Consider the following 24327-nt stretch of genomic DNA (forward strand, 5'->3'; position numbering starts at 1 on the left):
ATCACCTGTCAGTAAAATGCTGTTGGCCAATGAGCAAAAGGCAGGAAGTAATAAATGAGAGTTTCAGTAGAAAATAATGGAATTCTGGGAGACAGAAAGAGTGTGGGAGCTTTTAGTCAGAACACTGAGGAAGACAAATGCATGAACATGCGGATAGGTAACTAGCCACATGGCAGGACTTAGAACAGAATACGTGGGAAAACTAAGTTGTGAACTGGTTAAGGAGCAATCTGAAACTTTTGGCCTAGGCATTGATTTATATACACTAAGTCTCACTTGTTATTTCTGAAAATAGAGAGGCCAGATGGGAAAGCTTACATTTTCATTTGTCCCACTGAATGTCTGGCAAGAACTTCCTTGAATAGCCACTTCCCACCAACCCACTGTGGTTCAACAATTCCAGGCAGGGGCAGGTAAAGGAAGAACTCCAGAGAGGTTGTTTGGAAGTAGCTCTTATAAGAAGCCCTGACTATGCAGAAATAAACAGCTCTTCAACGGTAGCCTCAGTGCATAAAGCTGGACTCAGTCTCTGAGCCAAGCAGGAGGCTACCTCCCAGAAAGAGAGAGCAAGGGAGGCCTGTGAGCTAACCCAGATGCTGGACCTGCACTCTCAGGACAAAAGCCTACCTGAGGGGGCTCATGTTAGCCAGACAACTTGTGGCTTGATGACCCAGCTCCTGTGGGTCCAACATCTTCTCTGAGTTGGGGAATGGTCTAGATCCAGTGAGGTAGCTCCCAGTTACATGGAGAAGACAGAAACACCTCTTCTGTAAGAGAGAAAGACTCTGAGGCAAGGCTAGTGCAGGAGCAGAAGCTGACACACATGGAGAGCAGAATTTCTTTTTTTTTTTTTTTTGAGGATGATACCTATGTCTTATTTTTTTATTAATTTTTAATATTTTTATTACATATTTTCCTCAATTACATTTCCAATGCTATCCCAAAAGTCCCCCATAGCGCCCCCCACTTCCCTACCCACCCATTCCCATTCTTTTGGCCATGGCATTCCCCTATATTGGGGCATATAAAGTTTGCAAGTCCAATGGGCCTCTCTTTCCATTGATGGCCGACTAGGCCATCTTTCGATACATATGCAGCTAGAGACAAGAGCTCCAGGGTACTGGTTAGTTCATCATGTTGTTCCAACTATAGGGTTGCAGATCCCTTTAGCTCCTTGGGTACTTTCTCTAGCTTCTCCATTGGGAGCCCTGTGATACATCCAATAGCTGACTGTGAGCATCCACTCCTGTGTTTGCTAGGCCCCTGCATAGTCTCACAAGAGACAGCTATATTTGGGTCCTTTCAGCAAAATCTTGCTAGTGTATGCAATGGTGTCCGCGTTTAGAAGCTGATTATGGGATGGATCCCTGGATACGGCAGTCTCTAGATGGTCCATCCTTTCATCACAGCTCCAAACTTTGTCTCTGTAACTCCTTCCATGGGTGTTTTGTTCCCAATTCTAAGAAGGGGCACAGTGTCCACACTTTGGTCTTCATTCTTCTTGAGTTTCATGCATTTAGCAAATTGTATCTTATATCTTGGGTATCCTAAGTTTTGGGCTAATATCCACTTATCAGTGAATACATATTGTGTGAGTTCCTTTGTGATTGTGTTACCTCACTCAAGATGATGCCCTCCAGGTCCATCCATTTGGCTAGGAATTTCATAAATTCATTCTTTTTAATAGCTGAGTAGTACTCCATTGTGTAAATGTACCATAATTTCTGTATCCATTCCTCTGTTGAGGGACATCTGGGTTCTTTCCAGCTTCTGGCTATTATAAATAGGGCTGCTATGAACATAGTGGAGCATGTGTCCTTCTTACCGGTTGGGACATCTTCTGGATATATGCCTAGAAGAGGTATTGCTGGATCCTCCGGTAGTACTATGTCCAATTTTCTAAGGAACCACCAGACTGATTTCCAGAGTGGTTGTACAAGCTTGCAATCCCACCAACAATGGAGGAGTGTTCCTCTTTCTCCACATCCTCGCCAGCATCTGCTGTCACCTGAATTTTTGATCTTAGCCATTCTGACTGGTGTGAGGTGGAATCTCAGGGTTGTTTTGATTTGCATTTCCCTGATGATTAAGGATGTTGAACATTTTTTCAGGTGCTTCTCTGCCATTAGGTATTCCTCAGGTGAGAATTTTTTGTTCAGTTCTGAGCCCCATTTTTAATGGGGTTATTTGACTTTCTGGAGTCCACCTTCTTGAGTTCTTTATATATATTGGATATTAGTCCCTTATCTGATTTAGGATAGGTAAAGATCCTTTCCCAATCTGTTGGTGGTTTTTTTGTCTTATTGATGGGAGAGCAGAATTTCTTTTTTTTTTTTAAAGATTTATTTATTATATGTAAGTACACTGTAGCTGTCTTCAGACACACCAGAAGAGGGAGTCAGATCTCATTACAAATGGTTGTGAGCCACCATGTGGTTGCTGGGATTTGAACTCTGGACCTTCAGAAGAGCAGTCAGGTGCTCTTACCCACTGAGCCATCTCACCAGCCCGCAGAATTTCTAATAAGGTAAAAAATGTTATAATTTTATATATCCCCTTTTAGGAATATCAAAATAAAACAAACTCAGACTTTTAAAAAACACTAAAAGATTACAGGCTATAAAACAGAGGTTGGGGATTCTAAAAATCAAAATAAAGAACATTCAAATGAATTCAATCTAGAACCTACTAAAACAACACAAAAGTAGTAGATTGGGAAAAGAGGGAGGGGTTAGAGATTAGAAGAGCAACCAACCAATAGGAATACAATATACTGAATTGAGCATCCTGATTCTATGTGATGATACTACCTCAGGATAATGTCAAACAATAGCATATAGGTTCCTATTTGTAGAATTTGAAAACCTAAAATATGGACATATGTTGATACACCATTCTATTGATACACAATCAGATTTTCAATGGACTTCTTCCGAAAAGGATGATTCTGGGATCATAACTTTATTAGAGGTGATGGCATTCTTGGAGATTCCTCTACAGACTGAGGCTGAAAATGCTTCAGTAAATGTATCCCTTAGATTACAACAGTGTTTCATATATCATGACATAGAACATGTTACAAGCATACCTTACAATCCTACAAGACAAACAATTATGAAGAGATCTAACGTGACTTTAAAGAAAATGCTCATAGAACAAAAGGGAAATATAAGATAGATTGAATAATACATTATTGACTTTAAATTCTTTTAAATGTCAATGAGACAGATAACACAGCTATGAAAATACACTGGGTTTTGGAAGGGACTTGTAGGCTTAGATTTTTCAAAACCTAATGCTTCACCCTTCCTTATAGCCCACTGAACAAAGAGGTAGGGGAGGAAGAGGGCTAATAGGACAAGGGGATTGTGGACCTGTTTAGAAGTGATTCCAATCTCCATTGTCAGCAGTTGAGTCCACTAGCAAGACACCAACATGAATCAGCAGTGGCAACCTAGTCCATGAATCAGTAGTAATGGCTCAATCCAGAAGAAACCACCAGGCTCCCACACCTACATTGTGTCGTGAAGATGAAAGTGAGCTTGTGGAGAGACATGCCCTCCCATGCCTCTAAAATATATACCCCTGACTCAGTGTGGAAAATGCTCACTGCCTTAGTCAGGGTTTCTATTCCTGCACAAACATCATGACCAAGAAGCAAGTTGGGGAGGAAAGGGTCTATTCAGCTTACAATTCCATACTGCTGTTTATCACCAAAGAAGTCAGGACTGGAACTCAAGCAGGTCAGGAAGCAGGAGCTGATGCAGAGGCCATGGAGGGATGTTCTTTACTGGCTTGCTTCCCTTGGTTTGCTCAGCCTGCTCTCCTATAGAACCAAGATTACCAGCCCAGAGATGGTCCCACCCACAAGGGGCCCTTCCCCCTTGATCACTAATTGAGAAAATACCTTACAGTTGTATCTCATGGAGGCATTTCCTCAACTGAAGCTCCTTTCTCTGTGATAACTCCAGCTGTGTAAAGTTGACACAAAACTAGCCAGTACACTCACTGTCCACCATTAGTTCAACTTTATTTTTTTATTAGATATTTCATTTATTTACATTTCAAATGTTATCCCCTTTCCTAGTTTACCCTCCGAAAATTCCCTATCCTCTACCCCCTAACTCTGTTCCCCAACCCACCCGCTCCCATTTCTGACCCTCGAATTTCCCTATACTGGGGCATAGAACCTTCACAGGATCTAGGGCCTCTCCTCCCATTGATGACCGACTAGCCCATCCTTTGCTACACATGCAGCTAGAGCCACAAGTCCCATCATGTGTTTTCTTTGATTAGTGGTTTAGTCCCAGGGAGCTCCAGGGATACTGGTTAGTTCATGTTGATGTTCCTCCTATGGGGCTGCAAACCTCTTCAGATCCTTGGGTACTTTCTCTAGCTCCTTCATTGGGGGCCCTGTGCTCCGCCCAATGAATGACTGTGAGCATCTGTATTTGCCAGGCACTGGCAAAGCCTCTCAGGGACAGCTATATCAGGCTCCTGTCAGCAAGCTCTTTTGGCATCTGCCATAGTGTCTGGGCTTGGTGGTTGTTTATGGGATGGATCCCCAGGTGGGGCAGTCTCTGGATGGTCGTTCCTTCAGTTTCTGCTCTGAACTTTGTCTCTGTAACTCCTTCCATGGGTATTTTGTTCCCCCTTCTAAGAAGAATTCTGAGCTTCTGGGCTAAAATCCACTTGTCAGTGAGTGCATATCATGTGTGTTCTTTTGTGATTGGGTTACCTCACTCAGGATGATATCCTCCAGATGCATCCATTTGCCTAAGAATTTCAAAAAATTCATTGTTTTTAATAGCTGAGTAGTACTCCATTGTGTAAATGTACCATATTTTCTGTATCCACTCCTCTGTTGAGGGACATCTGGGTTCTTCCCAGCTTCTGGGTAAATAAGGCTGCTATGAACATAGTGGAGCATGTGTCCTTATTGCAAGTTGGAGCATCTTCTGGATATATGCCCAGGAGTGGTATTGCTGGATCTTCCAGTAGAACTATGTCTAATTTTCTGAGGAACCGCCGAACTGGTTTACAGAGTGGTTGTACCAGCTTGCAATCCCACCAGCAATGGAGGAGTGTTCCTCTTTCTCCACATCCTCGCCAGCATCAGCTGTCACCTGAGTTTTTGATCTTATCCATTCTTACTGGTTAGCTCAGACTTTAATCTGCTTCTGTGTGCTTCAATACTTCACAGAGGAAAGCTGCTGCTGACACCTTGCAGAAAGAAGTTGTCAGCAGCTGGCATGGGCTGTGAAGGGAAGCTAGACAGCCCATGATGGCAAACATTGCTCTGGCAGGCCTTGCCCTTCTCCTCCATTCCCTCTGCCTTGCTAAAAACAAACAAACAAAACCCATTACATTCTATTCCTAAAGCTAGCCACGAAGGTCTACCTTATTTATCTGACCACTTCCTCTTCCTGAGGTCAACTACCAAGGTCTAGTTATCAAAGAATTGATGTCCAGCAATCAAAATCCCTTTGTGGCACCCCTAATTAATATACACAATTAAAATTAAACACTTCATCCTAACACTGGGTTTCCATGTTTGCCTTTATAAACTGCCATTTGCCTATGAACCACATGTGCCTCCTCTCTATCCAGAGGTAGACATTTTGTCCCCTTCAGGAACAAATAGCCTTTCCCCTTCTCCCTTGTTCCCTTCCCCTCCTTGCTCCATGTGTCCCCTGTGTCTGTCTTCTAGTCCCTGCCCTTTGACCCTATGGGACAAAGGAATCTCTTTTGTGCTGAGAACTTGGTCTTGGATATCCTGAGGCAGCACCCTTTCATCCTGTCCCTGATGAAGTCTGTCCCTGAGGATGGGAGCCCATAGTCCTAGTTACAGGTACATTACAAGTACACATCACTGCCCACTGATAACAATACGCTTCTGCCTACTCAGACGGTGGCATATTGCTAGCAACTCCTCACCCTGATTATGGTTTATTTAGTTCATTGACAGGTTAGAATGACTGGAAAAGCAGAACTTGTGAGAAAGGAGCTGATGTCTCCAGGCTGTATCTCTGATATCCTGGAGACAAAGTCATCCCTTACCCCTACCACACACATCCTGTCACATTCTTACTATTGTCTTGCTAAGCCCTGAACATAACTCCTCCTTGGTTTCATTGTGAGAGTCACAGCACAATTGTAGGAGCTGAAGAACTGGGATACAGAAGCTGACTTCATCATGCTGCAGCACCGGAGGCAGATTCCACTATCTTACCCCTGAGAGCCACAGAGCCAGTTGACAAACAGGGAAATCAACCACATCAATAGTGGCCTTTCACTATTGCTGATCTTTACAGTTAAAAAAGAGAAGATGCTAGGTTCCCTAACAACCCTAAAGAGATCATTGGTCTATTAGACACCGTCCTTTTTACCCATCAACCCGCTTGAGATGATTGTCAGCAATTGTTACAGATGCTCTTTACAACAAAGGAGAGATAAGGTTTGTGATCCTAGTCTGACTCATAATAATAATAATAATAAAGACTTTTATACATGATTACATTGGGCCCTGCAGTTCATGGGCTCTCCTGGGGTTCCCAGGGAATAGGGACATAACAGCTGGTGTTTTGGTTTTAGTAAATTAGAGGTGTTTTATTAAGAAGGAGACTGACCAAGACCAAACCAGAGAGAAATCTCTAGGTAATGTCCCAGCTATTGTTAGCTGAACAATTATAGAGGGAAAAATCACAGTTATTATTTTGGGGATCAAATGAACTCATATCCTATCTGGGCATGGGCAAGCCTTGATTCTGTAACAGAACTTCAGCAGGGTCCTCAGCCACCCAAGCAAGCAGTGCACACAACAGCAGAGCTTAGCAGTTAGCCTGTTTAATCTTCACACTCACTATCTTGTAAGAATATCTGGGGGCAATGAAAACTTTTTGAACAATTAGCAATTTTTTAAGGATAGCCCAGCTGCACCAGGAAATAGTCCATCTGGCCAGTTGACAGAGTACATTCAAAGTGGGAGCAACTTCCTCATAGGTTATACAAGATAAAAATGATTTTGTTTTTAATAAAATGTAGCACAGCGAACTTAACACATTAATCATAGTGATCACCATCTCTGTGGATTTTTCTATGAGTGGCTAGGGAGATAATCACGTGGTGAGTAACTGTCTTTCAAAGAGAAAGTTATGGATTAGACACCAGAATCCACATAAAAGACAGGCATAGTGGAGTGAATTTGTAATTCCAGCACTGAGAAAGGAGAGGGGCAGAACCCTGAAGCTCGCTTGTCAGCCACACTTCCCTAATTGGAGAAGTCCAGGCCAGTGAGTGTGTCTGTCTAAAAAATAAGGAGCATGATATCTGAGAGATGACAGCATCTACACACAGATGTCCACCTACACACAAACACAGAGAGAGAGAGAGAAAGAGAGAGAGAGAGAAGAGAAGAGAAGAGAAGAGAAGAGAAGAGAAGAGAAGAGAAGAGAAGAGAAGAGAAGAGAAGAGAAGAGAAGAGAAGAGAAGAGAAGAGAAGAGAAGAGAAGGTCAACAGAATACGCACAGAGCAGGGTTAGAAGGGTCTGCAATCACTGAACCATGGACACACTGGGTATAAAAGTCAGAACTACTCAGTAATAGATGACATGATCTGAAAAGATGTAGGAAGGCAAAATGATCAGTTAGGGGGGTGAGCCCTGAGACAGGACTAGGCTACCAAAGTACTGACTAGAGCTCTCAGGAAGCCCTGGAGTTGTCCACTTCAGCAGAGCTCCACCTCCCTCTCTGCAGAAGGATGTGAAACCTTTTCAGCTGACTGTGTAAACAAGACACAGAAGTCTGGGAATAGAAACTAAAACCTAACCTCACTGCAGTCCCTCCCTTTAAGGACAAGGCAGGTAAGATTCAGATCTAGGAACTGCAGAACAAAGAGCAAAGGCCGTGGGGACTAAGATCTGGAAGGAAATATGAAAACATCTGCCTTTTCTTCCCGTATATTCTTCTCTCCAGAGCACCAAGACACCAACACTCTGCATCCCATCTGTTTCCTGAACGCCCCAGCTTAGAGGATTCCAAAGAGAGCTACCCAGGTGACCTTGCTGACAGAAAAGAAAGAGGTGACATCACAGGAGGGCCACTGCCATCACTGCTCAGGAACAGGTACCTGAAGGGTTCTAAGTACAGCTTGACGAGAAATCGAGTGCTTACTTGTGATATCAAAGGTAGTCTCCTGGTAGCAGTGTAGAGGACCTTCGGTCATGGCTTATTTCACTCAGGGGTTGTTCACAGAAAGGCTCTTCTCTGTGTTCTGCACCACAGAGCACCCCCAACCCAACATCCAGGCAGCAACAAACTTCCCTATCACATGCACATCCTAAGCCTGTTGCTCTTCTGATGCCAGCTTGAGCTTGGAGAAAGAGGGCAGCTTGTGTGACCAGATTGCTCACAGTCAATACTGGAACCTCTTTGGTGTAGGGTTGTTGTTGTTGTTGTTGTGGTGGTGGTGGTGGTGGTGGTGGCGTTTTTGTTGTTGTTATTTTGGTTTTGGTTTTGGTTTGGGGTGAGACTGGATCACACAGTGTGCCTCTGACTGACCTAGAACCTGTAGACAAGGCTGGCCTCAAACTCAAGGAGATCCAGCTACCTCTGCCTCTCTGCCTTCTAGAGCTGAGATTAAAGGCATGCTCCACCACACCCAGCTATACTGGAGCTATTTTATTTACCCCCATGAGGATAAAATCCTATCCAGAACACCCACTGCTATTTCCTCTTCTAGAAGGGAACTGTGAGAAGCCTCTCTCTTCAAACTTCTCAGTTCCCCTTTTCAATGTAACCAGCACTCACAATACCTTGACTGTTTGGGGGAGGGGGTTTGAGGAGTCTTCATAACCAGCAAATCATGAGGAAGTAGCCCACCCTTGGGGCTGGGATTCCCACTGAATCGTCTTTAGCTTTACATACTGGTTTTTGGTTGGCCACACCACAGCCAGTCCTGTGCCACAGCTCTCTGGCTGTCCTCTGGGTTTGTAACTCTCAGTTCCCATTATTCTGAAGTCCACTTGAATATCCCATATACGCTACTATCTAGCTCCCCCCAAAGCTATTTTTACTCCTCTTATGGCCCTCCTTCCGGTTTCCTGGCCTCTGCAAACACTTCCTACAACATAAATATACATACCTAAAAATGAGAAGCTGAAACCCACATGTGAGTGGAAACATCAGGTTTGCCTTTCTGACATTGGGTGAACTCACTTAACATTTAGTATTTCTGCCAGTTTGTCTGGAAATTATACGTTTGCATTTATATTTATGCATGAATCCAGTTCCATTATGTCTCTGTGGCACATTTTCATTATCCACTTATTATCTAGGGTGATTGCATTTCTCAGGTATTGTCTCTAGAGCAGTAATGAACATAATGTTCCAGTATCTTTGTGCTAGGATATAGAGTCCTTTTGGGCTATGCTCAGGAATGGTGTCACTGACCCCATAATGGCTGTGCTTGTTTACAGCCCCACAGCAGCAAATAAGGACTCCCCTTCTGCTACATCCACACCAGCATGTGTTGCCATTTTCCCTCTTGATGCAAACCTCTCTGACTCAGGTGAGATGAAATCCCAAAGTAGCTACAATTCGCATGTTTTAATGGCTGAGGATACTGAACACATTAAAAAATATACATATACATTTATTGTCCATTTGTATTTCTTCTTCTGGAACTCTGTTCAGTTACATGCCCCATGGTTTGATTGGGCTGTTTGTTTTCTCATTGAGCAGGGTTTTTGTTTTAAATTCTTTGCATATTTTGAACATTAATCTTCTGTTGAATGAATTGCTAACAAGGATCCCCTCCCATCTGGCAAGCTGTCTTTTTCCTTGTCTGCTTCCTTTACTGGACAGAAGCTTTGAATTTCCATGAGCTCCTGCTTGTAGTCATGGCCTTATTTCCTGAGCAGCTGGAGCCCTACTGGCAAAGCCCCCATCTATCCCTACTTCTTAAGTGTGTTTCTTTCCAGAGTTTTGAGCACCATGTCTTAAAGGAAAGTCCTTTATCCAATAAGATCCTTTGAAAGAAAAAAAGAGGACAGGGAGGAGGGAAGAAACAAACAAAGGTCAGGTGCTTGTAGCCCTATGGGTTTATGTCTGTATTGCCTGAGCTCTCCTGCTTTTATCATGTCTGGTGTCCAGGCCATACCATGTGCTTTTCTTACTATGGTTCTGAGGCAGAGCTTGAAACCAAGGACAGTGATGTCATGAGTATTTTCCCTGCCTCAGGCTTGCGTTGTCTGGGATCTTTCATACTTTCAACTAAATTTAATTTTTTTCTTTTTCTTTTTTATTGGGTATTTATTTCATTTACATTTCCAATGCTATCCCAAAAGTCCCCCACACGCTCTCCCACCCACCCACTCCCACTTCTTGGCCCTGTCGTTCCCCTGTACTGAGGGGACCGTTTGCACGACCAATGAGCCTCTCTTTCCAGTGATGGCCGACTAGGCCATCTTCTGATTCATATGCAGCTAGAGACACGAGCTGGGGGGGGGGGGTATTGGTTAGTTCATATTGTTGTTCCACCTATAGGATTGTGGATCCCTTTAGCTCCTTGGCTACTTTCTCTAGCTACTCCATTGGGGGCCCTGTTATCCATCCAATAGCTGACTGTGAGCATCCACTTCTGTGTTTGCTAGGCGCCGGCATAGTCTCAGAAGAGACAGCTATACAAGGACAGAAACCACGTCCTAGAAAAAGCAAGAAGGTAATCCCTCAACAAACCTAAAAGAAGACAGCCACAAGAACAGAATGTCAACTTTAACAACAATTACTTTTCCTTAATTTTTTTTCTAACTCTGTGAATGGTGACATTAGAATGTGGATAGGAAATGCATTGAAACTGTAGATTAATTTTCTTAAGCCAGCCATATTTTTTGTTTCTCTACTTTTCTAGCTGTGACTTGTTATTAGATAGTTTCTTTATTTACATTTCAAATGTTATCCCTTTTCCTGGTTTCCCCTCTGAAAATGCTATATCCCATTCCCTCACCCCCTGCTCACCAACCCACACACTCCAGCTTCCTGGTCCTGGCATTCCCCTATAATGGGGCATCCAGCCTTCTCTGAACCAAGGGCCTCTCCTCCCACTGATGTCCAACAAGGTCATCCTCTGCTATCTATGCAGCTGGAGCCATGCATCCCTCCCTGTGTACTCTTTGGTTGGTGATTTAGTCCCTGGAAGCTTTAGGGGTTCTGGTTGGTTCATATTGTTGTTCTTCCTATGGGGCTAAAAACCCCTTTAGCTCCTTCAGTCCTTTCTTTTGTTCCTCATTGGGAACCTTGTGCTCAATCTAATGGTTGGCTGAGAGCATCCACCTATGTAGTTGTCAGGCACTGGCAGAGCCTCTCAGGAGACAGCTATATCAGGCTCCTGTCAACAAGCACTTGTTGGCATCCACAATAATATCTGGGTTTGGTGACTGTATATAGAATGGATCCCCAGGTGGGGCAGTCTCTGGATGGCCTTTCCTTCAGTCTCTGTTCCACACTTTGTCTCTGTATCTTCTCCCATGGGTATTTTCTTCCTCCTTCTAATAAGGACCAAAGTATCCATACTTTGGTCTTACTTCTTCTTGAGCTTGATATGGTCTGTGAAACTTTTGGACTAATATCCACTTATCAGTGAGTGCATACCATGTGTGTTATTTTGTGATTTGGTTACCTCACTCAGGATGGTATTTCCTAGTTCCACCCATTTGTCTAAGAATTTCATGAATCATTGTTTTAGTAGCTTTGTAGCACTCCATTGTGTAAATGTACCACATTTTCTCTATGCATTCCTCTGTTGAAGGCCATCTGGGTTCTTTGTAGCTTCTGGCTATTATAAATAGGACTGCTATGATCATAGTGGAGGATGTGTCTTTATTACATGTTGGAGCATCTTCTGAGTATATGCCCAGGAGTGGTACAGCTGAGTTCTCAGGAAGTACTGTGTCCAGTTTTTTGAGGAACTGCCGGAATGATTTCCAGACTGGTTGTACCAGCTGGCAATCCCACCAGTAAGGGAGGAGTGTTCCTCTTTCTCCATATCTTTGCCAGCATCTGCTGTCACCTGAGTTTTCGATCTCAGTCATTCTGACTAGTGTGAGATGAAAACTCAGAGTTGTTTTGATTTGCATTTTTCTGATGTCTAAGGATCTTGAACTTTTCTTTAGGTGCTTCTCAGCCCTTTGGTATTCCTCAGGTGAGAATTCTTTGTTTAGCTCTGTACCTCAGTTTGATAGGGTTTTTGGTTCTCTGGAGTCTAAATTCTTGAGTTCTTTGTATATATATATTAGATATTAGCCATTTATCAAATGTAAGGTTGGTAAAGACCTTTCTCCAACTGTTGCATTCTGTTTTATCATATTGACAGTGCCCTTTGCTTTACAGAAGATTTGAAATTTTATGAGGTCCCATTGGTCGATTCTTGATCTTACAGCACAATCCATTGTTGTTCTGTTCAGGATTTTTTCCCCTGTGCACATATCTTCAAGGCTTTCCCCCAGTTTCTCCTCTATTAGTTTCAGTGTCTCTGGTTTTATGTGGAGCTCCTTGATCCACTTAGATTTGACCTTAGTACAAGGAGATAGGAATGGATCAATTCACATTCTTCTACATAATCACCGCCAGTTGTGCCAGCACCATTTGTTGAAAATTCTGTCTTTTTTCTTTTTTTTTTAATTTTTAATATTTTTATTACATATTTTCCTCAATTACATTTCCAATGCTATCCCAAAAGTTCCCCATAGCGCCCCCCACTTCCCTACCCACCCATTCCCATTCTTTTGGCCCTGGCATTCCCCTATATTGGGGCATATAAAGTTTGCAAGTCCAATGGGCCTCTCTTTCCATTGATGGCCGACTAGGCCATCTTTCCATACATATGCAGCTAGAGACAAGAGCTCCGGGGTTCTGGTTAGTACATCATGTTATTCCAACAATAGGGTTGCAGATCCCTTTAGCTCCTTGGGTACTTTCTCTAGCTTCTCCATTGGGAGCCCTGTGATACATCCAATAGCTGACTGTGAACATCCACTCCTGTGTTTGCTAGGCCCCGGCATCGTCTCACAAGAGACAGCTATATTTGGGTCCTTTCAGCAAAATCTTGCTAGTGTATGCAATGGTGTCAGCATTTAGAAGCTGATTATGGGATGGATCCCTGGATACGGCAGACTCTAAATGGTCCATCCTTTCATCACAGCTACGAACTTTGTCTCTGTAACTCCTTCCCTGGGTGTTTTGTTCCTAGAAGGGGAACAGTGTCCACACTTTGGTCTTCATTCTTCTTGAGTTTCATGCGTTTATCAAATTGTATCTTATATCTTGGGTATCCTAAGTTTTGGGCTAATATCCACTTATCAGTGAATACATATTGTGTGAGTTCTTTTGTGATTGTGTTACCTCACTCAAGATGATGCCCTCTAGGTCCATCCATTTGGCTAGGAATTTCATAAATTCATTCTTTTTAATAGCTGAGTAGTACTCCATTGTGTAAATGTACCATAATTTCTGTATCCATTCCTCTGTTGAGGGACATCTGGGTTCTTTCCAGCTTCTGGCTATTATAAATAGGGCTGCTATGAACATAGTGGAGCATGTGTCCTTTTTACCAGTTGGGACATCTTCTGGATATATGCCCAGGAGAGGTATTGCTGGATCCTCCGGTAGTACTATGTCCAATTTTCTGAGGAACCGCCAGACTGATTTCCAGAGTGGTTGTACAAGCTTGCAATCCCACCAACAATGGAGGAGTGTTCCTCTTTCTCCACATCCTCGCCAGCATCTGCTGTCACCTGAAATTTTGATCTTAGACATTCTGACTGGTGTGAGGTGGAATCTCAGGGTTGTTTTGATTTGCATTTCCCTGATGATTAAGGATGTTGAACATTTTTTCAGGTGCTTCTCTGCCATTCGGTATTCCTCAGGTGAGAATTCTTTGTTCAGTTCTGAGCCCCATTTTTAATGGGGTTATTTGACTTTCTGGAGTCCACCTTCTTGAGTTCTTTATATATATTGGATATTAGTCCCTTATCTGATTTAGGATAGGTGAAGATCCTTTCCCAATCTGTTGGTGGTTTTTTTGTCTTATTGATGGTGTCTTTAGCCTTGCAGAAGCTTTGTAGTTTCATGAGGTCCCACTTGTCAATTCTCCATCTTACAGCACAAGCCATTACTGTTCTATTCAGGAATTTTTCCCCTGTGCCCATATCTTCAAGGCTTTTCCCCACTTTCTCCTCTATAAGTTTCAGTGTCTCTGGTTTTATGTGAAGTTCCTTGATCCACTTAGACTTGACCTTAGTACAAGGAGATAGGAATGGATCGATTCGCATCCTTCTACATGTTAACAACCAGTTGTGCCAGCACCATTTGTTGAAAATGCTGTCTTTCTTCCACTGGAAGTTTTTAGCTCCCTTGTCGAAGATCAAGTGACCGTAGGTGTGTAGGTTCATTTCTGGGTCTTCAATTCTATTCCATTGGTCTATTTGTCTGTCACTATACCAGTACCATACAGTTTTTATCACAATTGCTCTGTAGTAGAGCTTTAGGTCCAGCATGGTGATTCCACCAGAGGTTCTTTTATCCTTGAGAAGAGTTTTTGCTATCCTAGGTTTTTTGTTATTCCAGATGAATTTGCAGATTGCACTTTCTAATTCTTTGAAGAATTGATTTGGAATTTTGATGGGGATTGCATTGAATCTGTAGATTGCTTTTGGCAAGATAGCCATTTTTACAATGTTGATCCTGCCAATCCATGAGCATGGGAGATCTTTCCATCTTCTGAGATCTTCTATAATTTCTTTCTTCAGAGACTTGAAATTTTTATTATACAGATCTTTCACTTCCTTAGTTAGAGTCATGCCAAGATATTTTATATTATTTGTGACTATTGAGAAGGGTGTTGTTTCCCTAATTTCTTTCTCAGCCTGTTTATTCTTTGTGTAGAGAAAGGCCATTGATTTGTTTGAGTTAATTTTATATCCAGCTACTTCACCGAAGCTGTTTATCAGGCTTAGGAGTTCTCTGGTGGAATTTTTAGGGTCACTTATATATACTATCATATCATCTGCAAAAAGTGATATTTTGACTTCATCTTTTCCAATTTGTATCCCTTTGATCTCCTTTTGTTGTCGAATTGCTCTGGCTAGGACTTCAAGTACAATGTTGAATAGGTATGGAGAAAGTGGACAGCCTTGTCTAGTCCCTGATTTTAGAGGGATTGCTTCAAGCTTCTCACCATTTACTTTGATGTTGGCTACTGGTTTGCTGTAGATTGCTTTTATCATGATTAGGTATGGCCCTTGAATTCCTGATCTTTCCAAGACTTTTATCATGAATGGGTGTTGGATCTTGTCAAATGCTTTTTCCGCATCTAACGAGATGACCATGTGGTTTTTGTCTTTGAGTTTGTTTATATACTGGATTATGTTGATGGATTTCCGTATATTGAACCATCCCTGCATCCCTGGGATGAAACCTACTTGGTCAGGATGGATGATTGTTTTGATGTGTTCTTGGATTCGGTTAGCAAGAACTTTATTAAGGATTTTTGCATCAATATTCATAAGGGATATTGGTCTGAAGTTTTCTATCTTTATTGGGTCTTTTTGTGGTTTAGGTATCAGAGTAATTGTGGCTTCATAGAATGAGTTGGGTAGAGTACCTTCTGTTTCTATTTTGTGGAATAGTTTGTGAAGAACTGGGATTAGATCTTCTTTGAAGGTCTGATAGAACTCTGTACTAAACCCTTCTGGTCCTGGGCTTTTTTTAGTTGGGAGATTATTAATGACTGCTTCTATTTCTTTGGGGGATATAGGGCTGTTTAGATCATTAACCTGATCTTGATTCAACTTTGGTACCTGGTATCTGTCTAGGAACTTCTCCATTTCATCCAGGTTCTCCAGTTTTGTTGAGTATAGCCTTTGGTAGAAGGATCTGATTGTGTTTTGGATGTCTTCAGGATTTGTTGTTATGTCTCCTTTTTCATTTCTGATTTTGTTAATTAGGATGCTTTCCCTGTGCCCTCTAGTGAGTCTGGCTAAGGGTTTATCTATCTTGTTGATTTTCTCAAAGAACCAGCTCCTTGATTGGTTGATTCTTTGAATAGTTTTTCTTGTTTCCACTTGGTTGATTTCACCCCTGAGTTTGATTATTTCCTGCCGTCTACTCCTCTTGGGTGAATTTGCTTCCTTTTGTTCTAGTGCTTTTAGGTATGTTGTCAAGCTGCTAATGTGTGCTCTCTCTAGTTTCCTTTTGGAGGCACTCAGAGCTATGAGTTTTCCTCTTAGAAATGCTTTCATTGCGTCCCATAAGTTTGGGTATGTTGTGGCTTCATTTTCATTGAACTCTAAAAAGTCCTTAATTTCTTTCTTTATTCCTTCCTTGACCAAGGTATCATTGAGAAGAGTGTTGTTCAATTTCCACGTGAAGGTTGGCTTTCTATTATTTATTTTGTTATTGAAGATCAGCCTTAGTCCATGGTGATCTGATAGGATGCATGGGACAATTTCAATATTTTTGTATCTGTTGAGGCCTGTTTTGTGACCAATTATGTGGTCAATTTTGGAGAAATTACCATGAGGTGCTGAGAAGAAGGTATATCCTTTTGTTTTAGGATAGAATGTTCTGTAGATATCTGCCAGATCCATTTGATTCATAATTTCTCTTAGTTTCTCTGTGTCCCTGTTTAGTTTCTGTTTCCATGATCTGTCCATTGGTGAAAGTGGTGTGTTGAAGTCTCCCACTATTATTGTATGAAGTGCAATGTGTGCTTTGAGATTTACTAAAGTTTCTTTAATGAATGTGGCTGCCTTTGTATTTGGAGCATAGATATTCAGGATTGATAGTTCCTCTTGGAGGATTTTACCTTTGATGAGTATGAAGTGTCCCTCCCTGTCTTTTTTAATGACTTTGGGTTGGAAGTCAATCTTATCAGATATTAGAATGGCTACTCCAGCTTGTTTCTTCATACCATTTGCTTGGAAAATTGTTTTCCAGCCTTTCATTCTGAGGTAGTGTCTATCTTTTTCTCTGAGATGAGTTTCCTGTAAGCAGCAAAATGTTGGGTCTTGTTTGTGTAGCCAGTTTGTTAGTCTATGTCTTTTTATCGGGGAGTTGAGTCCATTGATATTAAGAGATATTAAGGAAAAGTAATTGTTGTTTCCTGTTATTTTTGTTGTTAAAGTTGGCATTCTGTTCTTGTGGCTGTCTTCTTTTAGGTTTGTTGAGGGATTACCTTCTTGTTGTTTCTAGGGCTTGGTTCCTGTCCTTGTATTGGTTTTTTTCTGTTATTATCCTTTGAAGGGCTGGATTCGTGGAGAGATAATGTGTGAATTTGGTTTTGTCGTGGAATACTTTGGTTTCTCCATCTATGTTAATTGAGAGTTTGGCTGGGTATAGTAGCCTGGGCTGGAATTTGTGTTCTTTTAGTGTCTGTATAACATCCGTCCAGGATCTTCTGGCTTTCATAGTCTCTGTTGAAAAATCTGGTGTAATTCTGATAGGCTTGCCTTTATATGTTACTTGGCCTTTTTCTCTTACTGCTTTTAGTATTCTATCTTTATTTAGAGCATTTGTTGTTCTGATTATTATGTGTCGGGAGGTATTTCTTTTCTGGTCCAGTCTATTTGGAGTTCTGTAGGCTTCTTGTATGTTCATGGGCATCTCTTTCTTTAGATTTGGGAAGTTTTCTTCTATAATTTTGTTGAAGATGTTTGCTGGTCCTTTGAGTTGAAAATCTTCATTCTCATCCACTCCTATTATCCATAGGTTTGGTCTTCTCATTGTGTCCTGTATTTCTTGGATGTTTTGAGTTAGGATCTTTTTGCATTTTACATTTTCCTTGATTGTTGTGCCGATGTTCTCTATGGAATCTTCTGCACCTGAGATTCTCTCTTCCATCTCTTGTATTCTGTTGCTGATGCTGGTATCTATGGTTCCAGATTTCTTTCCTAGGGTTTCTATCTCCAGTGTTGCCTCAATTTGGGTTTTCTTTATTGTGTCTACTTCCCTTTTTAGGTCTAGTATGGTTTTGTTCATTTCCATCACCTGTTTGGATGTGTTTTCCTGTTTTTCATTAAGGACTTCTACCTGTTTGATTAGGTTATCCTGTTTTTCTTTAAGGATTTGTAACTCTTTAGCAGTGTTCTCCTGCAATTCTTTAAGGGATTTTTGTGCTTCCTCTTTACTGTCTTCTACCTGTTTACCAGTGTTCCTTTGTATTTCTTTAAGTGTGTTATTAAAGTCCTTCTTGAAGTCCTCTACCATCATCAGGAGATATGCTTTTAGATCCGTGTCTAGCTTTTCCGGTGTGTTGGGGTGCCCTGGATTGGGCGAAGTGGGAGTGCTGGGTTCTGATGATGGTGAGTGGTCTTGGTTTCTGTTAGTAAGATTATTACGTTTACCTTTTGCCATCTGGTAATCTCTGGGGTTAGTTGTTGTCGTTGTCACTGTTTAAAGATTGGAGCAGAAGCTGTGTTCCACTCACCAGCAGTCTCAAAATCCTGTGGCGGTGGTCGTGGGTAGCTGGCGGTACCCCGGTGCTGGTCCAGCCGGAAGAGGCCTGTGGTCCTACTCAGGCCGGTTTTCTGCTTCCCTAACTAATGCAGTCTCTGGTCCCGCGCGCAATTGGATTGGAGCAGAAGCTGTGTTCCACTCTCCAGAAGTCTTAAGATCCTGTGGCGGGTGTTGTGGGTAGCTGGCGAGTGTCAGCCGACCCTGCGCCCTAGCTACCCAGGTGCTTTTCTGACCGGAAGAGGCTTGGGGCCCTATGTAGGCCGGATTTCTGCCTCCCCAACCAGAGCAGTCTCAGGTCCCGCATGATTGGACTGGCGCCCTATCTACCCAGGTGCTTTTCTGACCGGAAGAGCCTGTCTTTTTTTCAATGGATGGTTTTAGCTCCCTTGTCAAACATCAAGTGACCATAGGTGTGTGGTTTCATTTCTGGGTCTTCAATTCTTTTTTTTTTTTTCAATTTTTATTAGATATTATCTTCATTTACATTTTAAATGCTATCCCAAAAGTCCCCTATACCCTCCCCCCACCCTGATCACCTACCCAAGCCACTTCCACTTCTTGGCTAGGCGTTTCCATGTACTTGGGCAGATAAAGTTTGCAAGACCAGGGAGCCTATCTTCCCAATGGTGGCCGACAAGGCCATCTTCTGCTACATATACAACTGGAGACACGAGCTCTGGGGGAAATGGTTAGTTCATAATGTTGTTTCACCTATAGAGTTGCAGATCCCTTCAGCTCCTTGGGTACTTTCCCTAGCTCCTCCATTGTGGGCCCTGTGTTCCATCCAATAGATGACTGTGAGCATCCACTTCTGTATTTGCCAGGCACTGGCATAGCCTCACACAAGACAGTTGTTATCAAGGTCCTTGCAGCAAAATCTTGCTGGCATATGCAATAGTGTCTGCCTTTGGTGGCTGATTATGTGATGGACCCCCGTGTGGGGTAGTCTCTGGGTGGTCCATCCTTTCATCTTAGCTCCAAACTTTGTCTCTGTAACTCTTTCCATAGGTATTTTGTTCCCTATTCTAAGGAGGAATGAAGTATCCACACATTGGTCTTCTTTCTTCTTGATTTTCTGGTGTTTTACAAATTGTATCTTGGGTATTCTAAGTTTTGGGGCTAATATCCACTTATCAGTGAGTGCATGTTAAGTGACTTCTTTTGTGATTGGTTTACCACACTCAGGATGATAACCTCCAGATACATCCATTTGCCCAAGAATTTCATAAATTCGTTGTTTTTAATAGCTGAGTAGTATTCCATTGTGTAAATGTACCACATTTTCTGTATCCATTCCTCTGTTGAGGGACATCTGGGTTCTTTCCAGCTTCTGGCTATTATAAATAAGGCTGCTATGAACATAGTGGAACATGTGTCCTTCCTACCGGTTGGGACATCTGGATATATGCCCAGGAGAGGTATTGCAGGATCCTCCGGTAGTACTAAGTCCAATTTTCTGAGAAACTGCCAGACTGATTTCCAGAGTTGTTGTACAAGCTTGCAATCCCACCAACAATGGAGGAGTGTTCCTCTTTCTCCACATCCTTGCCAGCATCGGCTGTCACCTGAATTTTTGATCTTAGCCATTCTGACTGGTGTGAGATGGAATCTCAGGGTTGTTTTGATTTGAATTTCCCTGATGATTAAGGATGCTGAACATTTTTTTCAGGTGCTTCTCAGCCATTCAGTATTCCTCAGGTGAGAATTCTTTGTTTAGCTCTGAGCCCCATTTTTAATGGGGTTATTTGATTTCCTAGAGTCCTCCTTCTTGAGTTCATATATTGGATATTAGTCCCCTATCAGATTTAGGCTTGTTAAAAATCCTTTCCCAATCCGTTGGTGGCCTTTTTGTCTTATTGACAGTGTCTTTGACCTTACAGAAGCTTTGCAATTTTATGAGGTCCCATTTGTCAATTCTTGATCTTACAGCACAAGCCATTGCTGTTCTGTTTAGGAATTTTCCCCCTGTGCCCATATCTTTGAGGTTTTTCCCCACTTTCTCCTCTATAAATTTCAGTGTCTCTGGTTTTATGTGGAGTTCTTTGATCTACTTAGACTTGAATTTTGTACAAGGAGATAAGAATGGATCAATTCGCATTCTTCTACATGATAACCGCCAGTAGTGCCAGCACCACTTGTTGAAAATGCTGTCTTTTGGGCTTGGTGGCACACACCTTTAATCCCAGCACTTGGGAGGCAGAGGCAGGCAGATTTCTGAGTTCAAGGCCAGCCTGGTCTACAGAGTGAGTTCCAGGATAGCCAGAGCTATACAGAGAAACCCTGTTTCAGGGGGAAAAAAGAAAGAAAGAAAGAAAGAAAGAAAGAAAGAAAGAAAGAAAGAAAGAAAGAAAGAAAGAAAGAAAGGAAGGAAGGAAGGAAGGAAGGAAGGAAGGAAGGAAGGAAGGAAAGAAAGAAAGAAAGAAAGAAAGAAAGAAAGAAAGAAAGAAAGAAAGAAAGAAAGAAAGAAAGAAAGAAAGAAAGAAAGAAAGAAAAGAAAATCCTGTCTTTTTTCCACTGGATGGTTTAAGCTCCCTTGTCGAAGATCAAGTGACCATATGTGTGGGTTCATTCCTAGGTCTTCAATTTTATTCCATTGATCTACCTGCCTGTCTCTGAACCAATCCCATGCAGTTATTATCACAATTGCTCTGTAGTAGAGCTTGAGGTCAGGGATGGTGATTCCCACAGAAGTACTTTTATTGTTGAGAATAGTTTTTACTTTTCTGGGTTTTTTGTTATTCCACATTAATTTGAGAATTGCTCTTTCTAACTCTGTGATGAATTAGGTTGGGATTTTGATGATGATTGCATTGAATCTGTAGATTGCTTTAGGCAAAGTAGCCATTTTTACTATATTCATCTTGCCAATCCATGAGCATGGAAGATCTTTCCATTTTCTGAGATCTTATTCAGTTTATTTCTTCAGAGACTTGAAGTTCTTGTCATACAGATTTTCACTTCCTTAGTCAGAGTCAGACCAAGGTATTTTATATTATTTGTGACTATTATTAAGAATTTTGTTTCGCAGCGGGCATGGTGGCACATGCCTTTAATCCCAGCACTCAGGAGGCAGAGGCAGGCAGATTTCTGAGTTTGAGACCAGCCTGGTTTACAAAGTGAGTTCCAGGACAGCCAGGGCTATACAGAGAAACCCTGTCTTGAAAAACCAAAAATGAAATAAAATAAAATAAAATAAAATAAAATAAAATAAAATAAAATTGTTTCCCTAATTTCTTTCTCAGCATGTTTATCCTTTGAGTAGAGGAAAGCTACTGATTTATTTGAGTTAATTTTATATCGAGCCACTTTGCTAAAGTTGTTTATCAGCTGTAGGAGTGCTCTGGTGTAATTTTTGGGGTCACTTAAGTATCCTATCATGTCGTCGTCAAAGAGGGATATTTTGACTTCTTCCTTTCCAATCTGTATTCTTTTGACCTCCATTTGTTGTCCAAATGTTCTGGCTAGGACTTCAAGTGTGATATTAAATACATAGGGAGAGAGTGGGCAGCCTTGTCTAGTCCCTAATTTTAGTGGGATTGCTTCCAGTTTCTCTCCATTTAGTTTGATGTTGGCTAATGGGTTGCTCTATGTTGCTGTTACTATGTTTAAGTATGGGCCTTAAATTCCTTATCATTCCAAGATTTTTGTCATGGAGGGGTGTTGGATTTTGTTAAATGCTTTCTCGGCATCTAATGAAATGGTCATGTGACCTTTTTTTTTCTTTCAGTTTGTTTATATAGTGCATTATATTGATGGATTTCCATATGTTGAACCAACCCAGAATCTCTGGGATGAAGCCTACTTGATCATGACGGATCACTGTTTTGATGTGTTCTTGGATTCATTTTGCAAGAATATTATTGAGTATCTTTGCATCAATATTGATAAGGGAAATTGGTCTGAAGTTCTCTTTCCTTTTTTGGTCTTTGTGTGCTTTAGGTATCAGAGTACTGTGGCATTGTAGAATGAATTAGGTAGTGTTCCTTCTGTTTCTATGTTGTGGAATAGATTAAAGATATTGGTATTAGGTCTTCTTTGAATGTCTGATAGAACTCTGTAATAAACTCATCTGGTCTTGGGCTTTTTTTTGGTTGGGAGTCTATTAATGACTGCTTCTATTTTTTTTAGGGGTTAGGGGACTGTTATGATCATTTATCTGATCCTTATTTAACTTTGGTACTTGGTATCTGTCTAAAAAATTGTCCATTTCATCAAGAATTTCCAGTTTTGTTGAGTGCAGGCTTTTGTAGTTGGACCTGAAGTTTTTTAATTTCCTTGGTTCCTGTTGTTATGTCTCCCTTTTCATTTCTGATTTTGTTAATTTGGATGCAGTCTCTGTGCTCTCTGGTTAGTCTGGCTAAGTGTTTATCTATCTTGTTGATTTTATCAAAAAATAATAATAATAATAACAGCTCCTGGTTTTGTTGATTCTTTGTATAGTTCTTTTTCTTTCTACCTGGTTGATTTCAGCCCTGAGTTTGATTATTTCCTGCCATCTGCTCCTCTTGGGTATTTGCTTCTTTTTGTTCCGGAGCTTTCAGAGGTGCTGTCAAGCTGCAAGTAGTGCATGCTCTCTCCAGTTTCTTTTTGGAGGGACTCAGAGCTATGAGTGTTCCTCGTAGGACTGCTTTCATTGTATCCCATACATTTGTGTATGTTGTGGCTTCATTTTCATTGAATTCTAAAATGTCTATAATTTCTCACTTTATTTCTTCCTTGACCAAGTTATCACTGAGTAGGGCATTCTTCAGCTTCCATGTGTATGTGGGCTTTCTATTGTTTTTGTTGCTATTGAAGACAAGTCTTAGTCCATGGTGATCTGATACGATGCATGGGATGATTTCAAACTTGTATGTGTTGAGGACTGTTTTGTGATCAATTAAATGGTCAGTTTTGGAGAAGGTACCATGAGGTACTGAGAAGAAGGTATATCCTTTTGTTTTAGGATAAAATGTTCTATAGATCTCTGTCAAATCCATTTGGTTCATAACTTCAGTTAGTTTCACTGTGGCTCTGTTTAGTTTCTGTTTCCATGATCTGTCTATTGATGAGAGTGGGATGTTGAAGTCTCCCACTATTATTGGGTGAGGTACAATGGTGTTTTGAGCTTTACTATAAGTTTCTTTTATGAATGTGGGTGCCCTTGCATTTGCAGCATAGATATTCAGAATTGAGAGTTCTTGGTAGATTTTCCTTTGATGAGTATGAAGTGTCCTTCCTTATCTTTTTGATAATTTTTGATGGAAAGTTGCTTTTATTTGACATTAGAGGGGCTATTCCAGCATGTTTCTTGGGACGATTTGCTTGGAAAAAAAATTTTTTCAGCCTTGTACTCTGAGGTGGTGTCTGTCTTTGTCACTGAGATGGGTTTACTGTATGCAACAAAATGGTGGGTCCTGCAAACACAGAAGTGGATGCTCACAGTCAGCTATTGGATGGATCACAGGGCCCCCAATGGAGGGGCTACAGAAAGTACCCAAGGAGCTAAAGGGATCTGCAACCCTATAGGTGGAACAACATTATGAACTAACCAGTACCCCAGAGCTCTTGACTCTAGCTGCATATGTATCAAAAGATGGCCTAGTCGGCCATCACTGGAAAGAGAGGTCCATTGGACTTGCAAACTTTATATGCCCCAGTACAGGGGAACGCCAGGGCCAAAAAGTGGGAGTGGGTGGGTACGGGAGTGGAGGGGTAATGTATTGGGGACTTTTTGGATAGTATTGGAAATGTAAATGAGGAAAATACCTATTAAAAAAATGAAAAAAAAATGGTGGGTCCTGTTTACATATCCAGTCTGTTAGTCTCTATCTTTTT

The 24327-nt window shown here is 41.5% G+C and overlaps 1 protein-coding gene across 3 annotated transcripts in view; it reads left to right on the forward strand.

Annotated features, from left to right (window-relative positions):
• Window positions 1-7775: 7775 nt before the first annotated feature.
• Window positions 7776-24327, forward strand: part of LOC147001548 (interferon-gamma-inducible GTPase 10-like) — a 47744-nt gene continuing 31192 nt past the window's right edge. For 2 of the 3 annotated variants that reach the window (XM_085830078.1, XM_085830080.1), the window contains exons 1-2: window positions 7776-7862; window positions 7975-8124. The gene's annotated coding sequence lies outside the window, so the exon portion shown is untranslated. Of the gene's footprint in view, window positions 7863-7912; window positions 8125-24327 lie in introns of those variants that run through there. The other variant, XM_085830079.1, reaches the window with a different exon arrangement.

The sequence above is a fragment of the Mus caroli genome, unplaced genomic scaffold, assembly GCF_978045245.1.
Source record: "Mus caroli unplaced genomic scaffold, Mus_caroli_1 scaffold_13, whole genome shotgun sequence".
In the NCBI taxonomy this organism is placed as follows: domain Eukaryota; kingdom Metazoa; phylum Chordata; class Mammalia; order Rodentia; family Muridae; genus Mus; species Mus caroli.